This window comes from Oncorhynchus tshawytscha, linkage group LG15 (genome assembly GCF_018296145.1).
Source record: "Oncorhynchus tshawytscha isolate Ot180627B linkage group LG15, Otsh_v2.0, whole genome shotgun sequence".
NCBI classification, from domain to species: domain Eukaryota; kingdom Metazoa; phylum Chordata; class Actinopteri; order Salmoniformes; family Salmonidae; genus Oncorhynchus; species Oncorhynchus tshawytscha.
Window position 1 is genome coordinate 9,343,850 of NC_056443.1, and position 16,632 is coordinate 9,360,481.

The 16,632-nt window shown below is 44.4% G+C and overlaps 1 pseudogene; it reads right to left on the reverse strand.

Annotated features, from left to right (window-relative positions):
* The window catches only part of LOC112215041, a 47,785-nt pseudogene extending 31,539 nt beyond the window's left edge, over positions 1–16,246 (reverse strand).
* Between the last annotated feature and the right edge of the window lie 386 nt (positions 16,247–16,632).

The window sequence follows — 16,632 nt, forward strand, 5'->3', positions numbered from 1 at the left end:
ATAGAGCCAGTCATTACAGAAAGGCCAAACCTGAACCCTCTGGTCTAGACTCTAGATAGAACATGGGAGGCCCCGACCTGGCCTTCTACTAATGAGTAAGAACAGTGTATAACCATGGATGGATGGTGTGTGTGTGTGTGTGTGTGTGTGTGTGTGTGTGTGTGTGTGTGTGTGTGTGTGTGTGTGTGCGTGGGTGTGTGTGTGTGTGCATGCGTGCGTGCGTGCGTGCATGCGTGCGTGTGCGTGTGTGTGACTGTACTGTACAATGTGTTGTTGTAGCGGAGCAGAGTCTTACTGGCATGCTAATGAATAGCCGATTAGTGGACCCCTGAGAGAGATGAAAGCTGGTTCAGACTGAAACTAAAAGAGAGGAAGGACTCACTTTACTCTGGCCGGGCACTGAGCCGCTCAGCCGCCCAGAGCATGTGGTTCACGTCACTATCCCTAGGGACTCACCGTACGGCCACGGTCCGTTTGCTGCGTCGTTAAATCACGTATCTGGATCGTAGAACACATCCTCCGTCTGTGAGGGGACAGGATATAATATGCTACTCACGCCACACAAGAGGCACTGAGACAGAACAACTGGCACCAGCTCTGAGTCTGTGCAGTGGGGGGGTCAAGAGCTGTAGCAGAGCAGAAATGCATCCACGATGCCAAATGCCAATGATCATCATTATTCTTTCCTGTGATCAATACACACTGAGAACATTCCAGAGAGCACCTGTTGAACATAGAGCAAGACATACATACCTCCCTGCCACACGCCATAACATCATCATATCACAGCTGCTGTGACTGAAAGCCATGTGTGAATTAGTGATTTAGTAGCATGTGTTCTCTCCTTGCAGGTTTAACTTGCAGGTCTTCCACTGGAAGATTGAAGAGGGTTAGGCCCAAATTAAACAGGGGATATAGCTTCTGAGCAATGTCAAATGCCGCATTGTTCTAAGGGGACTTAGCGGTATATATAACAACATGCATCCATAGCATGATGATGTGTGTCGGTTTTAGAGAGGGCCTATGGGAATGTGTCATGGCTCAGCTGTTGCAGTGAGGTCAGACATGTGACATGTGGTAACCGTGGGAACGTGAGGCCTAGAAGCCTAGAGGCCTCAGGGTCTACTTCTGTAGGTGGTAATATAGGGGAACAGCTGGAGGTTAGAACAACTGTCCAGAAAGAGGGAAATGTATTCGTTCACTGCTGCTGCACAGAAAATCGGCAAATCTTACCTAGTGTTGATTTTTCAGTGTAACATTATCTAGTGTTGATTCAGGTGTTAAATTAACTCTGTAATTGTTAAATTAACACTCATTAGTGTAAAAGACCCCCAGTGTTGGTGCAAATAACCATGTGTTAATTAAACCAAAACCACGCTCATTAATATCATATTTCCCAGCATGCTGTATTCAGGTAGATTTTTTTAAAATTGTTTGTTTCATTATCTCTGTTTTTGCATGTAAATTGATTAATTAATGTTATGCTACTCAAATATAAATAACATAAATGTTTCTAAACTAATCCAATCTGATATGCAGACTTATTGCACATGTTACTGAAATGGTTGTTCCAGTTTAGATGATTTATGTAGTCTCATATCTTATTCTTCCCAACCCAGCAGTCATTCTTAATGCAGGTTGTGGGTGAATAAAAATGTAAAATGTTGGTTATTCCCACTCTGGCTTGATTCCAAAAGGAATTGCACATCCCTTTACAAGCAAGCATAATGTGATTTGCAGGCCTGATGTGGCCTGTAAAACATGAGTTTCGGGCCACTGTATTAAGGTGAAACATGGTCTTCAAAAATAAGTATGTGTTGCAGTGTGTTAAAGAATTGAATGATAACATATTTACTGAGGCCACAGGACTGAACATGGATGAATGCAACAACCATGTCTCAACCAAAACCAAGGCTTTACACTAAGCAGTGAGTTCACTTAACACTGATAAGTGTGGACCCGTATAGACACTGGACCAGTGTTAAATGTAACACTCTCGGGTTGATTTAAAACTGGATAATTTGCTAAGAGGTTTAACTTCACCTTCTGTTGAGAACAACTGGGTTTTAAACCAGAGCCATAGGCGCTAAAATGGCTCAGAGTGTAAGACACTGGACAGAGCTGTCCTGCTCTCAGTGATAGGCCTGTGGAAGGTCTGCTCATGCATCATGGGAGTTTGTCCGTATCATTCCATTTCTGTGACAGATTCTGTGCCTCTGCGACTACTCCTCCCCCGATTCTGCTGCATCCACCGACATAAATGAGTGTCAATCATGAAAGAGCCCATCAATCTCTCCTATGGTCCTGCACTCTGAAGGCTTTGTCAGGGTAGCTTTTCTCAAAATTCTGCTTAATGAGATTAAGTTTAATGCCGATGGAGAGGGTTTTACTTATCTCCTCCACAAAACTCTCCATGAAACACAGCATTTGTGAACAAACAACCCATGAAAAAGCCTGTTATTAATGTGAGCCGCTAGCCAGGGAGTTCCCTGGTGAGGGATGGCCTAAAATAATAAACACAAAGTTTCAGCTCCTTCCTCCGAGCTCCTCCCGTCTGAAATAGGGGAAGAAGAACTCATAAATAAATCAGTCACAGAGAGAGACACCCCCGGGGAGGGGAGGGGAGAGAACACAGAGAGCTGGAGGAAACAGAGGAACAGAGAGCTTAATAACCAAAAGCCAGCTTTTTAGAGCCAGGTACAGTCACTGCACTTACTGCAGTCAGCCCCACTGGGGTTGTGTGGTTGATGATGACATAAATGCTCAGTCCCACTTTGAAGTCATCACTATGTGTACACTGGTAGTGTGTTTATTTGTTACTTGGGTATGTAGGATTGTGTCCATGTGAGTTAGTGGGGATGGTGTGTTCGTGTGTGTTTGCCTGCGTGTGTGTGTATGTTAGAACCAGACGGTTCTCCCACTCTGAGTGCAGTGAAATGCACCGTGTTCATCTGCTCAGCATCACAGCACTGAGTTATATAAGCATCTCAATAGTCTAACGTGGCTTCCTGAAGTAAAGGAGACAAGGAGAGGAAGTGGCAAACAGTATTGAGATGCATCACAGGTTTTCCATCAGTTCCATCAGCATGCAGAGAGCATCAGCACTGGACTCCTTGACAACCGTAGAATGTACTGTGGCGTCTGGCCACCCTGATTTCCACACTGACATCCTCTGCTGCCTCTCCCATCGCCATGGACACACACTCCCCCATCTTTCACTGCCCCCCCACCCCCTCCCCCCAACCACCTCTCACTTGAGGTTCCCCTCCATCTTTCAATGCAGTCTGCAGCCCCTCTCCCACCGGCTTTCCCTGGTCCCCCCCCCCTCAGTCATTCCCCAAGACCCACCATCTCCCAATGCCTCTTATTAAGTCTCCTCTTCTTAAGTCTCTCTCCTTTAAACAGCACTGTCCTTTGTGACAAACTGCCCAGCCACAGACAAGCCTTGCTCTTGTCAGGCTGACGCTATAACTCCAAACCAACTTCCTGAAGTCAAGAGGGAGAGAAGAGAAAACAGAGCATCTCTTTCTCTCTGGCCTTTTAGTGTCACTGCCCTCCTCTTCCTCCCTCGCCCTCTCCGCTGCCACTGCTTTCTAAACATTTACACTGCGGATGAGGGTGATTCAGGACGTTCTAAGAAAGAGCACGACCTGTGGACCGTCCACTGTAGCTCTCTTTAGCTAGCCAGTGCCCTGTCTGGGATGATGCCACACAGCAAATTGTCCAGGGTAGATTTTTCAGTGTAACATTTCTAGTGTTGATTCAGGAGTTGCATTCACTCTGTAAGAGTGAAATTAGCACTCAGTGGTGTAAAATAAACCCAAGTGTTGGTGTTAACAACGAGAGTTATTGTTTTACACTGTGGGGAGTAAAACAGTCCATTAAAACCACACCCATTATTACTATATCTCCCTGCATGCTATACTGCAGGTATATTTGTAGTTGTTTTTAATATTTGTGTTTTTCCATGTACATTGATTGATTCATTGATTTTACGCGACACAAAGATAAATAACATACATTCTTCTAAACTAATCCAATCAGTTAGTTACATTTATTGCACGCATTACTGAAATGGTTGTACCGGTTTAAATGGTTTATGTAGTGTTTTGTTTATTACGTTTCTTAATCTTTACTGTCATTCTGAATGCAGGTTGTGGGTGAATACAAATTCCAACTGTTGGATATCCTAACTATGTCAGGATTCCAATTGAAACCGGGAAATAATTCAACCACCATGTCTCTGTCACTAACAAATACAGCCATGGGTGTTAAATCTACAATTTACTCAAAAAGAAAAGGCACCCTGGGAAATATGCAAATTAGGCTTTACACTATACAGTGTTAAAACAACACCCAAAATGATGTACTGTAACACTACAGGTGTTCATTTCTTACACTGAGGAAGTGTAACAGTGTCATCACTAAGCAAAGTGAGCCCAGTTCACTCTAAATCAATTATTATGTTTTACACTGTGGGTGATGCATTTTACTCCACAGCTGAGTACTGCAAACGCCACAATCGAGTTCCGTTGGACATTTTAAGAGTTAAATGGGGAACACTGCAACATAGTTAAATCTTTAACACTTTCAAAAGTGTTATTTTAACACTAGTACAGTGGGACTTGTTCACTTGTTACACCAGTACAGTGGGACTATGTTCACTGATAATAGTATACATTTGACACTTTCAGAGTTAAATGTACACCATTGATTTTCCTGTGCATGTTAGTTAACATTATGGGTACGGGTGAACGATAAGGTAGTAATCCATGGACTGGCACTGGCATGGTGCTGTAGACATGATTAATTCATTGTTTCCATTATTGATATCTCTTGGGATATTGCAGGGTATACTGAGAACCATATGGCATCGTATTGCAAGGGAACTTCAACTCGCAGTAAGAACAGGTAGACAATATGCCGCAATCAAAGTCACGACTGGGATGGATCTAGCTCTAATAACTGTGACTACATGGCTCGGAGAGAAAGTAAGTGGATTAGTGGTATAGGCCAAATATGCTTCTGAATAAATTGCATTACAGTTGACTAGGAATGTCATGCTGATAAAAATGCATTTACTGAAAATAGACCAAATAAAGGGTTTAAATAAAGCATAGGCATGAATAATTCAATAATTATGCTTTCAGAGATACATCAAAAGAAGTCGTAATCAAAATGAGTGCTTATATGATCAATTATTATCATATAAGTTATCTCCAAATCTGATTCTAACTTCTCTTTGTGGTAAGATAAACCACAAAGCCAATTATATATATATACTTTTTTTAGACACCCAAAGAGAGACACATACGATGGCTTTCGGAAAAATATTTTTAACAAGAGATTCGTACTCCCGTGAAGACGTTGTTGTGCTGGCAGCACAGAGGGACAGAGCGGCTCTTTTCTGAGCTGCAGCGTAAAGGTCCGTCCGTTTCTACAGTTCTAATCTCATCTTCCACATGGAGCACTATGGAGCACCACACTGGCTCTTGACAGTGGCGTGTCTGTGTGTGCGTCCATGCGTCCGTGCTTGAGAGAGACATGGAGGGTCGAGACAGATGAGATGTCAATGATGTGGACACATCACATGTTCCAAATCACCTCTAACTCGTCTGTTCTTATTACAGAGTTGGATCTTAACTTGAGACGTGTGCCTCGGGCGTACTGCGTAGCTAACTCTTATTTCCATCCATACATTCGACTGAACATATTCACGCTGTCTGGGGAGCAAGCAGTTCCCCCCAGATCATTTTGTTCAAGTAGTTTACCATATTACATGTTACCATGGCTACTGTTACAGATTTCTGTCTTCCGGGTGAGTGAGCTTAGCGATATTGACATCATCTGTTAGATTTATAGTCTGGTGAATAATCATGTGGGGAAAAAATCAGGAGAGAGAGTGAACATGAAGAGAGACAAGAGAGACTCAGCACGAACACTTGGGGATGCAACATCCTCAATGGATTATGTCGCAGAAGAAAGGCCTACTAACAGAAACATGGTACGAGAAGTGAGATCCTGCCCCTATGTTTGTTCCCATGAACACCCACCCACACACACACACTCCCATCTCTGAAGACAGATAGCTGTACAGCAGATTAGCCCAACATTCATCTGTCTCTCTCCTCTAATCCAAACGGCAGACATTACAATACGAAGAGGAGACAAACCATATCAGTGATTCTTTGACATTTGACTCTCGTCTAAACTCATTTAACATTTAAAAGCAATGGCCCCGAAAGGGCAAACAAATCTAATTTGACAGAGAGAGATGGAGCGAGGTCATGTGGATGTCTTTTCACAAACGTAAGAGACATCGATCAGTTGATCGTCCAGAGGGAGAGGGGGGCTCGCGCTCTCCTCATTATGTACGCAGCACAGAGGGAGAGGGGGCTCTCTCTCTCCTCATTATGTACGCAGCACAGAGGGAGAGGGGGCTCTCTCTCTCCTCATTATGTACGCAGCACAGAGGGAGAGGGGGCTCTCTCTCTCCTCATTATGTACGCAGCACAGAGGGAGAGGGGGCTCTCTCTCTCCTCATTATGTACGCAGCACAGAGGGAGAGGGGGACTCTCTCTCTCCTCATTATGTACGCAGCACAGAGGGAGAGGGGGACTCTCTCTCTCCTCATTATGTACGCAGCACAGAGGGAGAGGGGGCTCTCTCTCCTCATTATGTACGCAGCACAGAGGGAGAGGGGGACTCTCTCTCTCCTCATTATGTACGCAGCACAGAGGGAGAGGGGGCTCTCTCTCTCCTCATTATGTACGCAGCACAGAGGGAGAGGGGGCTCTCTCTCTCCTGATTACGTAAGTAGCATTAGGATGACATAACTACACATGGGACTAATGACCAGATATGGTAGATCACAGGACGTCATAAGCACCCAGGGGTAAACCGGTCAAACCTGATGGCTAATGTATAGCTTCTCTGTTACGCATCATCTGCTTGTATCACAGGCCTCTTTAGGTGATGTTGCTTGATAAGGAAAATGATTTACAGAGCTAGGGGGAAAGAAAGAGTTTTGAAAGGGTTCTGGGTTCTAAATGGAACCATTCATTGGAAGAAGCCCTTTTGGTTCTATAGCATCAGGTGTGTGTGATCTTCTTTATTCACAGTTCCAAAGAGATTTCTTTATTCAGGCAAATTTCTCATGTTATGAATAGTATCATAATACACAGTTAATAAAGGTTTTATAAGCAGTAATTATTTACAGGCGTGATCGAATGTAATTGAGCCTCACCCAGGTTGCAGTTGAATTGGTTACAGGTTTGACCCAGACACATTTGTGTCCGCAACACTAGCAGGTGTCTATTCAGTAGAAGACTCCTATTCTATTTTTAATAGTCCTTCTGGCTTTTCATTATGTTTCATTATCTAGTGCTCTGGTCTAGGGCTTTGTTTGCTTTATTCCATGTACATTCTGTCCAAGGTTCAAAGGAAACTGCAGCGGACATGCTGCCAACTGCCAATTAACTATACACCGTGGGTTTAGAGCAGAGTAAACTACCCTAATTAATGATGCTGGATCCCATAACAGTACTCAGCAGGCTCACCCAGGCTCACCCACCCTCACCACATCCACAACTGTTACGGTCTCACACAGGCTGCTGCTGCTACAGCTCGTTAAAGAGAGCATCAACCATCTGTTAAATGTGTTCCAAGAGATACTCGATTGTATTCTATTCTATTCTATTCAACTCCGTAGGTCTGACTGACCAGCAAAGAACTCAACCCGAACTTTAAAAAAAAAAGGGTTCCAAAACAGTTCTTCAGCTGTTCCCATGGGAGAATAGGGATGGGGAGGGGGAAATGTCTACAGTAGAGTATCGTGATATTATTGTTGACTATATTATTGTAATGGGGTGCGTAACTGGTGGCAGTGATGTCAGACGCAGGAGAGCAGAACTAGGTAATAGCGGGAGCAGTTTAATACAAAACCAACGGCATAAAGAAAACAACCATCATGGGTACAAAACGTGGCGGACTGCAATAGCATCGAATAGTCCCCGCGATATGCAACTGTTCAGGGAAGTCAGGAACCAATACACGCAGTCAGTCAGGAAAGCTAAGGCCAGCTTCTTCAGGCAGAAGTATGCATCCTGTAGCTCCAACTCCAAAAAGTTCTGGGACACTGTGAAGTCCATGGAGAACAAGAGCACCTCCTCCCAGCTGCCCACTGCACTGAGGCTAGGTAACACGGTCACCACCGATAAATCCATGATTATCGAAAACTTCAACAAGCATTTCTCAACAGCTGGCCATGCCTTCCGCCTGGCTACTCCAACCTCAGCCAACAGCTCCGCCCCCCCTGCAGCTACTCGCCCAAGCCTCTCCAGGTTCTCCTTTACCCAAATCCAGATAGCAGATGTTCTGAAATAGCTGCAAAACCTGGACCCGTACAAATCAGCTGGGCTTGACAATCTGGACCCTCTATTTCTGAAACTATCCACCGCCATTGTCGCAACCCCTATTACCAGCCTGTTCAACCTCTCTTTCATATCGTCTGAGATCCCCAAGGATTGGAAAGCTGCCGCAGTCATCCCCCTCTTCAAAGGGGGAGACACCCTGGACCCAAACTGTTACAGACCTATATCCATCCTGCCCTGCCTATCTAAGGTCTTCGAAAGCCAAGTCAACAAACAGGTCACTGACCATCTCGAATCCCACCGTACCTTCTCCGCTGTGCAATCGGGTTTCCGAGCCGGTCACGGGTGCACCTCAGCCACGCTCAAGGTACTAAACGATATCATAACCGCCATCGATAAAAGACAGTACTGTGCAGCCGTCTTCATCGACCTTGCCAAGGCGTTCGACTCTGTCAATCACCATATTCTTATCGGCAGACTCAGTAGCCTCGGTTTTTCGGATGACTGCCTTGCCTGGTTCACCAATTACTTTGCAGACAGAGTTCAGTGTGTCAAATTGGAGGGCATGCTGTCCGGTCCTCTGGCAGTCTCTATGGGGGTGCCACAGGGTTCAATCCTCGCGCCGACTCTTTTCTCTGTATATATCAATGATGTTGCTCTTGCTGCGGGCGATTCCCTGATCCACCTCTACGCAGACGACACCATTCTATATACTTCCGGCCCGTCCTTGGACACTGTGCTATCTAACCTCCAAACGAGCTTCAATGCCATACAACACTCCTTCCGTGGCCTCCAACTGCTCTTAAACGCTAGTAAAACCAAATGCATGCTTTTCAACCGTTCGCTGCCTGCACCCGCACGCCTGACCAGCATCACCACCCTGGATGGTTCCGACCTTGAATATGTGAACATCTATAAGTACCTAGGTGTCTGGCTAGACTGTAAACTCTCCTTCCAGACTCATATCAAACATCTCCAATCGAAAATCAAATCAAGAATCGGCTTTCTATTCCGCAACAAAGCCTCCTTCACTCACACCGCCAAACTTACCCTAGTAAAACTGACTATCCTACCGATCCTCGACTTCAGCGATGTCATCTACAGAATTGCTTCCAACACTCTACTCAGCAAACTGGATGCAGTTTATCACAGTGCCATCCGTTTTGTCACTAAAGCACCTTATACCACCCACCACTGCGACTTGTATGCTCTAGTCGGCTGGCCCTCGCTACACATTCGTCGCCAGACCCACTGGCTCCAGGTCATCTACAAGTCCATGCTAGGTAAAGCTCCGCCTTATCTCAGTTCACTGGTCACGATGGCAACACCCATCCGTAGCACGCGCTCCAGCAGGTGTATCTCACTGATCATCCCTAAAGCCAACACCTCATTTGGCCGCCTTTCATTCCAGTTCTCTGCTGCCTGTGACTGGAACGAATTGCAAAAATCGCTGAAGTTGGAGACTTTTATCTCCCTCACCAACTTCAAACATCTGCTGTCTGAGCAGTTAACCGATCGCTGCAGCTGTACATAGTCTATCGGTAAATAGCCCACCCATTTTTACCTACCTCATCCCCATACTGTTTTTATTTATTTACTTTTCTGCTCTTTTGCACACCAATATCTCTACCTGTACATGACCATCTGATCATTTATCACTCCAGAGTTATTAATCTGCAAAATTGTAATTATTCGCCTACCTCCTCATGCCTTTTGCACACAATGTATATAGACTCCCCTTTTTTTCTACTGTGTTATTGACTTGTTAATTGTTTACTCCATGTGTAACTCTGTGTTGTCTGTTCACACTGCTATGCTATATCTTGGCCAGGTCGCAGTTGCAAATGAGAACTTGTTCTCAACTAGCCTACCTGGTTAAATAAAGGTGAAATAAATAAATTAAATAAAAAACCCGACGCGCACCAGTAACCAATGTGCAGAAGTACTTGCAAACAATTCCACACAAAGACATGGCGGGAACAGAGGGTTAAATACACAACACTAACTGAGGGAAATGAAAACCAGGTGTGTAAGGAAAACAAGACAAAACAAATGGAAAATGAAAAGTGGATCGACGATGACTAGAAGACCGGTGACGCCGAACGCCGCCCAAACAAGGAGAAGAACCGACTTCGGTGGAAGTCGTGACAATTATAATGATACTATGACATCGATTTACTTGTTGCTAGGTAGTTAACATTAGTTATCACTAGTCGGCTGTGCCAGCGCCAAAACGTGTGTATTTCTCCTCCTATAACTTGGCCTCAATCTTCTTTTTAAATGGTGAGTCAACATGTTTTCAGCTCTTTTATATCCACGACTGATCAAAACACATTTTTATTATGGCTCTCTGTTGTTCCTCTGTAGCAGACATACAGTGAGCAATGTTTGGAACGTTGAATCACAATAGAAATCACAGTATCAAGTCGCAATTCATATAGAATTGTGATATATTGTGATACGATCGTATCGTGAGGTCCCTGGAAATTCCCAGTCCTATAGGATAACCATTTTTGTTTCCAGGTAGAACCCTTGTAGGTTCCATGCAGAACCATCTGTGGAAAGGGTTCTACATGGAACCCAAAATATTTCTACTTGGAACCAAAAGGGTTCTACCTGGAACCAAAATGGGTTCTTCAAAGGGTTATCCTATGGGGACAGCCAGAGAACCCTCGTAGGTTCTAGATAGCACCGTTTTTTTTCGAAGAGTACACCATCGCATGCTGTTACTTCATACATCCCAATCACACACATGGAGAGAACAGTGTGGAAGATCAATTCTTCCCATTCATTCAATAACACTCTAGGGTCATCCCATGTCATTTCAGCAAGCCATGACACCCACCATGTCACATCGTTCTGATATTGTTTCTGTAGTTAGAAACAGATAAGATGAGCATTTCTTTGACACTATTTTGTTGAAATATTATTTCATCTCTGAGAAATTAAGCTATTATGATTTCACCCAAATTCAAATCAATTCAATATTCAATACATTTACTACTTAACATCCAATTTGGACCAAACTTTTTTCAAACAATGAGTTAGACATGAGAAATTCAAAGAAATTCTCAAAAGCCACCCATGGACCCCCCACATCCCACGCCAATCACACCCCAACAACATGTATACAGTATCCGTTCTCTATGTCTGACTAGTAGTATGGAGCTGCGGTTCTGAGTATTGTTTCTTCATACTATGTAATGTATTGTCAGTGAATTTGTTGATGTTTTTTTTCCCTGTTCAGAGAAATTAGTAATTGAAGTTGTTAGGTTTATGTCCCATCCTACAATACATCCTGGTACTACCAGGTTCTGACCATTAGATGGTGATGTTTCAAATGCTAACTTTTTAGAATTTATGGCACAAATCCAATGCAAGTCAATGTTAGTCAATGCATTTTCAGGCTTCATATCTGCTAATATAGATACCATTGACTTGCATTGGATTTGTGCCACAAATGCTACAAATTCAGCATTTGAAACAGTGAACAACAAAACCAAAGCATGGATTGCCGTCATACCTTGTCCATAGACCGCTTACAGGGTAAGGAAACCAATATGTAATTTTGTAATTTGGGTGAACTATCCCTTTAACATCGAGGGGGATTCAGTCATTCTTTAACAAATATCACCTAAAATCAGGAACAGCATCACCTAGTGGTCAGAACTTGGTAATACCAGGATGTAGGATGGGACGTAAAACTTAACAACATCAATTAATAATGTCTCTAAACAGGGGGGGGATAATCAAATTAACTGGGAATACATTACTCAGAGCCGGGAAGCAATACTCAGAGCCGCAGCTTCATAGTACTTGTCAGAAATAGAGAACTGATACTATATATTTGTTGTTGGAGTGTGTGGTCTGTGGGTGACTTTAAACAATTTCTTGGATTCCTCATGTCTAACACATTGTTAGAAAAAAGTTTGTCCAAATCAGATGTTAGGTACTATATTTCTTTGAATATTATATGAATCCTATACATTTAAATGGGCAAATTTGGATGTAATCAATTAGCTTAATTTCTCAGAGAATAAGAATCATAAAACACGGGACGAGATGTTAAAAACTGTCCATTGTGCCAATAGATGGTATGAACTCACATGAGATTTGCCGTGATGTTGACAGTGGCATGGGAGGTTTATTTCTTAGACTGGGTTAAGATGTCAATTATGGGACTCATCCTTGTACTTGTTCCTTTCCAGGTAAGTGGACAGCCTCTGTGCTATTATACTGAAAAAGATCTTCCCTTCGACATTGAGAAGGGAGATTGGTCAGAATTGACTGATGTCTGTCGCATCCTTCTCTTTCGGGATTAGCACACCACCAGCCCTTCGCCATGCCTTTGGTATTATGTATTTCTGCCACACTATCCTCATGAGCCTCCAAAGAAAGCGTAGAACATCCGGGGCGTTCTTGTAGAGCTTGTATGCTACTCCCATTAGGCCCAGGAGCCGAGGCCGCTCTTGCTCGTCGGACAACGTTCTCTACTTCCCTCCATTTTGGAGGGTCAGTGTCCAGATTGAATTCTGGTGGTTGAATAGGTGGGATGTCATGTGGGATGATTATCTGCTCATGCCTTTTCGTGTCCTGGTGGACCTTTTCCAGGTGTTCTTCCAGTTCTGGCTTTGGAGTTTTTAGGATTCTGCACTTTTCCTTTGCGAAGAGGTCTTCGACAAACGTAAAGTTTTTTTTTAGAACCGTGTTCTTGAGTGTTCCTTCTTCCTACGAAGTTTCCGAAGTTTTCCGCTCTTCGCAAGGTTGCCAGCTGACATTTGATGTCTGCTCGGAGTAGAAGGAGACCTTCTCTCTCTGCATCAGAGGCCTTCTTCCACTGCTTTCTCAGCTGCCTTCTCACTCTGACAAGTATCTCAATCTCTTGCTGCCTCCTAGATTTGGCTGGTGTAACAGTATAACTTTAGACTGTCCCCTCGCCCATACCCGGGTGCGAACCAGGGACCCTCTGCACACATCAACAACAGTCACCCACGAAGCATCGTTACCCATCGCTCCACAAAAGCGCCGACCCTTGCAGAGCAAGGGGAACTACTACTTCAAGGTCTCAGAGCAAGTGACGTCACCGATTGAAACACTATTTAGCGCGCACCACCGCTAACTAAGCTAGCGTTTCACATCTGTTACACTCACCCCCCTTTTGACCTCCTCCTTTTCCGCAGCAACCAGTGATCCGGGTCACGTCACCAATGTACCAGTATAACTTTAGACCGTCCCCTCGCCCATACCCGGGCGCGAACCAGGGACCCTCTGCACACGTCAACAACTGACACCCACGAAGCATCGTTACCCATCGCTCCACAAAAGCCGCGGCCCTTGCAGAGCAAGGGGAACTACTACTTCAAGGTCTCAGAGCAAGTGACGTCACCGATTGAAACACTATTTAGCGCGCACCACCGCTAACTAAGCTAGCGTTTCACATCCGTTACACTGGCGCGGGTGGTGTCTTGCCACTTCTCCTTTCGTTTACTCCAAAGCTCTCTTCTCCGTAGTGGTAGATAATGTCTCCCATCCTTTCAAGCTTTTTCTCTGCTGTTCCTACCTGTTGTTCCAAGATTTTTGTCAGGTTGTTGTTGATTGTTTCCCACTCTCTCTTTTCAACAGCTTTTGGGCCACTTTACACTCGGTCTGTGCCCTTTGATCTTTTCCTCTTTTAGAGGTCTCTGTGGTTGGGTGAGTTCATCCACCGGCATTTCTGTGCTTGTGTTATCCTCCTCCGTTACAGGGGTGCTGATGCTCTGCAAACTTGGGTTTGCTTCCCGTCGCTGTGTTTCATTCGACTGATTTGACTGGCTGCTTCGCAAGAAGTACTGGTCAATGCGAGGTCCCTGTCTCTGCTCTCCCAAGCACCTTTTCCTCCCTTGATGGATCCTTAACCCCCTTTGCCGATGTTACTCTCTCCAAACCACAGCTGCACACCTGAAGTGTGTGTCCTGCTGCTGTTATGTTTGTCTCGTGCTGTGTTCCTACTCGTAGTCGTTTCCGTTCCTGGGTCCGTAGCCGTGTGATCAGTCGTTGAGCCATATTTCAACAAAATAATGTGCAGGAATTCGAGTCTTATTTCTTTCTAACTACAGAAACAATTTCAGAACAATCTGACATGGTGGGTGTCGAAACGCTTCTGCTTATTTGAGGTGGAACGACACTCTTGCCCTGCCCATCGAGGGTGTTACAGCCATCTCATTTATATACATAACAGGGCAACATTATCCACAATGATCCACCGATCAACAGCAGTGTCAGGATGAGAGCCACTCTGATGCCCCACTGATGGTGTAACTAACATACTCTGTGTGCTCTCAGAGCCTCTCACGTACACCAACCCTGTCCATGAGAGAAATAAAGAGAGCCTGCCCTATAGGGCTGCTGGCTCTGATCAATGAGTATTATGTCATTAACACGCTCATGCTTATGAACTCTCCCCAGGCTCTCCTGATCAGGGTTGGGGTCAGTTCCGTTTTCAATTCAGTCAATCATCCATTGTTTCCTATGAGGATTGTCCCACTTTCTGAACCGACTGAATTGAAAACTGAACCCTGAAAACTTGACCCTAACCCTAGTCATGCCCACAAACCATGCACAAAACTTGACCCTGACCGTGCTCTTGCACTCAGCTCTGCCAGCTGAGGCACTGGCACACCACAGCTGAAGTGACTTTACAATGAGTACCTAATGTACTGTTCTGCACTGTTCATATCTAGGCGAATTACCTTAATGTGGTCTACAGTATATATATATATATATATATATATGTATATATAATATGGCATGGTGTGAATGTGTTGATAGTATCCAAACAGTCAAATTGCTGATAGTCTTGAATGCAGATGGATGTGCATATTTGTGAGACAGTGTGAGTGTCGTATGCAACTGTGTGTGTATGTGTGTATGTGTGTATGTGTGTAAGTGTGTGTGTGGGGGGGGTAGCCTACTCTTGTAGGGTGGCCTGGCATACTGAGGAACAGATGGCTTAGAGATGTGCTCCCTCCTTCATTTCCCTCCAAAGAATTTTCCCCATAATTCCCAATTCCCATAAAACCGGCCAGCAAAACTGTCCATCTCTTAGATGCTTATTTTAGATCACAGATAAAGACTGAGCCAAGGGATTAGAAGAAACGGAAAATGCAGATGGCAGATCCATCCACGAAACCAACCCCACTGTCAGTGTTCACGCCGTGTTTCAATGGCTTCATCAGTTAAATGCGCTCTCAATGGCATGCCCAAATGCTGTTAACAGCCTACACATGAGTGCGCTTGACATATCAAGCGAAATGCTCCCATTAAAACGAAGAAGTTCTCCAAAGGTTAAAAGTCTCTTCATGACAAGTCAACAGTGTAATTTCTCCAAATATACAGTCCTGAGACGTGTCAGGTGGAGTTGCATTTGGGATGCACATTTTAAGTTCACCATGTTCCCTGTCTTTATTTGTTTGCCAGTGTCAAATATGGCATCGTTGAGTGAATACACTATAACATCAAATATAGAGCCTACAGTAGCCTGTTACAAACATGCGCTGTGCACACTCAGTGATAATGCGTATCACACATAAATCATTGCACTTTTCAAAATCTATTAATATTCTTATTCCTTACCTATCTGGCAGGAAACCAGGAGCTGCGCAATGGGAATCAGCACCCTGGATACAGTCAGTTCCATAGTCTCCGATTCAGCGCCAAAACGGAATTTTAAACGAAAAAAAATATTGTTGCAAAACAATCTGAAATTCTAAGATGCTACACTTGATTCATACCGACGATGTCGTCGCTCCGGTCCCCCTGCCTCTCTTTCCTCCCTGTCTTTCGCTCTCTGCTTGGAGTCAACGGAGTGGCTCCACTCTCTCACGTACAACACTGGCTGGTATGGAGAGGGGGATTGGGTATGCGCGCCGCCCACTACTCACACAGGCGCAGCGGGAGGGGGGAAAAAACAGATTGTTGAACATACTCTCTGAACGGTGATATGAAATGGTTACTGACTAGCCAGTGATGAAAGTGAAACGTGCACATTCAGAAGGCAAAACTTTTACTCACAAAGACGAAGTGCCAATTTAGTGCCTAACGAAACTACACTAAGAAGTTGTGTGATCTAAATGAAAAATAGAGCCAAATCAGTATAATTGCATGATGGATAAGTGAAGCCAGGATAATTTCTAGGGGCCTCTACTATAACAGCTGAGAGATGAGTCGTGCTGTTCCATCATTTACCAATAACAAGGGCCTACGACTGTGCCACTATTCATCT